The sequence below is a fragment of the Suricata suricatta genome, chromosome 16 (genome assembly GCF_006229205.1).
Source record: "Suricata suricatta isolate VVHF042 chromosome 16, meerkat_22Aug2017_6uvM2_HiC, whole genome shotgun sequence".
Classification (NCBI taxonomy): domain Eukaryota; kingdom Metazoa; phylum Chordata; class Mammalia; order Carnivora; family Herpestidae; genus Suricata; species Suricata suricatta.
The window spans coordinates 1,925,446-1,929,404 of record NC_043715.1 but is presented as its reverse complement, the minus strand read 5'-3'; the positions used below and the strand labels follow the sequence as shown (position 1 = coordinate 1,929,404).

At 61.4% G+C, this 3,959-nt stretch overlaps 1 protein-coding gene across 1 annotated transcript in view; it reads right to left on the bottom strand.

The window, feature by feature from the left end:
- The window catches only part of FBXO31 (F-box protein 31), a 34,571-nt gene that overhangs the window by 14,423 nt on the left and 16,189 nt on the right, over positions 1-3,959 (bottom strand). Inside the window, exon 2 of the mRNA XM_029925458.1 lies at positions 692-768. The gene's annotated coding sequence lies outside the window, so the exon portion shown is untranslated. The remainder of the gene's footprint in view (positions 1-691; positions 769-3,959) is intronic.

The window sequence follows — 3,959 nt, the reverse complement described above, 5'->3', positions numbered from 1 at the left end:
GGGGGGGGGGGGGGGGGGGGGGGGGGGGGGGGGGGGGGGGGGGGGGGGGGGGGGGGGGGGCGAGGAGGGCGCCATCACCTCTGTGGCCAGCCGCGCCAGTCCACAGGGTGAGCTAGCGCTGCGCCGGCTCTCCCCCAAGTATCCCCTCCTCTCAGAAGCCGCTGGGAGCGGACCGGCTTGTCCTGCCACGCCATGCTAAGCGCAAGGCTCTCCCCAGCGACATGAGACACAAATACACAGCGTGTTTCTCAAGGGAGGTTTCCACTGAATCACTGAATATTATTTTATCCCCGTCCAAGCCCCACCCGGTGAGCAAACGACAGTGACACGGCCCCCGGGGGCCCCCAGGCGGCCCGGCCGAGCCAGCCAGCAGAGGCTTCCACGGTGTCCGCTCCCCACTAGGGAACGCGGGCCCAGACAGCAGGAGGTGCCTAGGCTCTCCCGGGGGACACCCCGGCCAGAGCAAGGCGCTCTGCTGGCCGTGACCCCAGGCCAGAGGCCAGGGCCACTCCTGGGGGCAGCAGCCACGGCCACGGGTGCAGGCCCGCCAGCAGACCGAGCGCCGCGCCTGGAAACCCAGAGGAGCGCGCCTGTGAGGGAGCCGGGGGCGCAGGCTGTCAGGTACCTGTGCCTCGGGTGCTCTAGAAGACACAGGAGAGGCCCGGGCCCCCCCCCACGCGCCGGGACTCACCACCACGTTCAGCAGTCCCCCGTAGGGCCCGATGTCCGGCTGCCACAGTCCCAGGACGTGTCTGTAGCGGTGCAGCACTGCGGGAAGAGAGAGGGGCACGTTCACGCCGGGGCCGGCCAGGCGGCGCTGCTCGGCGGCCCCGGCGAGCACTGAGGCTGGTGGCAGAGCCCTACGCGCACCCGTGGACCCACACAGATCTCTGGAAAAGTTCTCAAGAATTCTAAGAATCCAAATGTCTTTCGGATGCTCAATAAAACAGACAACTGAAACCAGGCCTCTAAGGATCAGTGCCAACGAGTGCTGCCCTGGAAGACGGAGTGAGCACCCCTGTGAAGTGGTGAGCCTCCCGTCAGGGGGGAGTCAGAGACTGGGACACGGCCCTCCTGGAGAGAAGGCAGAGGGGACGAGACGTCCCTAACGCCGGGACATGGACATCTGCAGTGAGCCGTGTCCATAAAACAGTCAGACTAAAATTCCCACCTGAGCAAACCACACGCTCTGCTGGGTGACAGGCCCCCCCCCCCCCCCGGCCGCCCCGTGACCCAGGATGACACATTTACACCAGGGGGACCCGTGAGGGTGTTTCCAGGTAAGATATGCATTTGAATCAGGGCCCTGAGTAAAACTCACCACCCTCCCCACAGGGTGGACCTCACCCAATCAGTGGACGGCCTAGAAAGAAAAGGCTCTTCCACAAGGAGGGGACACATGTCTGACCCCTTGAGCTGGGTCTTCTGTCTTTTCTTTTTTTATTAAAAAATTTTTTAACGCTTACTTATTTTTGAGGGAGAGATACAGAGCCTGAGTGGGGGAGTGTCAGAGAGAGAGGGAGACACAGAATCTGAAGCAGCTCCAGGCTCTGAGCTGTCAGCACAGAGCCCAACATGGGACTCGAACCCACAAACTGTGAGATCATGACCTGAGCCGAAGTCCGACTGAGCCACCCAGGCGCCCCAGGGCATCCGTCTTTTCTAACTCGGGACTTGAAAGGAAACACAGGCTCTTCCAAGGTCTTGGGCCTCCCTGATTTCAGACTTCAGTTATGCCCTTGGCTCCTCTGGGTCTCCAGCCCACTGATGGCGGATCTTGGGACTTCTCAACCTGTACTAACTGTGGGATCCAATTCCTTACAACAAATTTCTTCATATAAAGAACCGGCTCTGACAGAGCACCTGGGTGGCTCAGTCGGTTAAGAACCGGCTCTGTTTGTCTGGAGAACCCTGGCTGAAGCTCCAGGGGCGCCAGGGAGGGGCCGGATGGCATGGTCGCACGGCTCTGCGGGAAGGGACCCAGCCGGCAGGGCCAGCGGGACCTGGAGACGGGCCACCAGTGTCCGGCCTCCACCACGTCCGGAGCCCAGGGAAGAGGAGGGTGAGGCCGGAGGCAGCCCAGGCTCTGGAAGTACGCAGACAGCTGGCGGGCAGCTACCCGCGGTCACCCGAGGTCCCAGCCTGTTAACACTGGTTTGTTTATTTATTTTTTTATGTCTTTATTTTATTTTGAGAGACAGAGACAGAGAGCAAGCAGGGACGGGCAGAGAGAGAGAGGGAGACACAGAATCTGAAGCAGCTCCAGGCCCCGGGCTGTCAGCGGAGAGCCAGACCCGGGGCTCAAACCCATGCACTGTGAGATCGTGCCCTGAGCCGAAGTTGGACGCTCAACCGACTGAGCCCCCGGGCGCCCCGCACAGGTTTCTGAATGAGCCTTTACTGCCCCCTAGACGCCTGCCATTCATCCCGGGCGCGGTCTCCTGAGCCGGCTTACAAGACGCACGGTGAGGCTGGTCTGCGTGTTTTACGACTGCACCCTGACAGGTTTTGTGTTTCACACACAGCAATAATCAGCAGGCCCAGGAGCCACAAACAAATGAGCTGCAGGCTGACGGGCACACTCAAGGGTTCAGGGGTCAAATATGATGGCATCTGCCACTCCCTCTGAAAGGCATCGATCCGGTGGGAGGAAGGAGGTGGATGGAGGCCGGGAGCTAACGGAGCATCCCAGACGGCCGCAGAGCCAAGTGAGGGCAAGCAGCTGTTTGCTCTGTGATCCTTTCTGTAGATTTTTTAATTTTCATGATAAAACACGGGAGAATGAAATAAGTGGGCCCATTCAGCACGACCCTCTCCTCTTGTATCGCCCTCGCCTAGTCCCCAACATGACTGGAGCAACGGTCTGTTCTCTGGCCATCGGTCCGTGGCCTCTCAGCCCCAGGACTGCTCAAAGGGCATCAGCACTCTGCTTAGCACCTCTGACAGGAGACTTCCCTCTTTTGCTTTAAAAGCTACAGCTCTGGGGGCACTGGAGGGGCTCAGTCTGTTGAGCACCCGATTCTTGTTTCAGCCTAGGACATGATCAGGATCGAGAGATCGAGCCCTACATCGGGCTCCGCACCGAGCACAGGGCCTGCTTGAAGTTCTCTCCCTCCCTTTGCCCCTCCCCCCCTCCCTCCCTCCCTCCCTCTCTCTCTCTCTCTCTCTCTCTCTCTCAAAAAACAAAAACCAAAAGCTACAGCTCTCTGAAATAAAAACACCACCTCCCAGCTGTCTGCCTGGAGTGGCACTGCCCTCATGAGCTCTGTGCGTGTGAGAAAAATCGCTGTTCTCCTCCTGGCTATTGCTGGCACAGCACCGGCTCACCGGGCCTGGGACAGCCCCTGACATGGTCCAAGGGAAGGTCAAGAGCCTGCCACCCTCAGCCCGGGTGCGAGCACACTCACTTCTGGGCAGGACAAGCCACTTCCCAGGGCAAGCGTGGAGTCTGTGTCCCACGATGTGCACCGAATCAGGTGCAGCCCCCAGAACGGAGTCCGGCAGAGGCAACCGGAAAGCCTCAAGGAGCCCAGCGGGCCCAGACTGGACGCGTCCCTCTGAGCCACAGAGAAATGCCAGTGTCCACACCACGAGGGAGCCACGTTCTGATGCCCGGGGCCACCACACAAGGAGCAGGCGCTGGCTCACCCGCTGTCCCACACGGCTCTCACCTTGACCCTGTGTGGGCAGAGGAGGGTCTGGGCCGAGACGTCCCCGCCCAGGGCCCCCAGCAGGCCTCGGGGCTTCTCACCCCCAAGCCCCCAGCTTGCAGGGCCTGCCCCAACGTTTCCAAACAGCCGCTGGCCACCGGTCCAGAGAGTGGCTGGGGTCAGGCCACGGAGACTGGCGCGGGCACAGCAGCAGCAGCGGGCGTGGGGCCCGAGAGTCCAGCAGACTGTTCCAGACGCATCGGGTGGTCTCCTGTCCCGGCCCAAGGCCACGGCCCCAGGTCTCGGGTA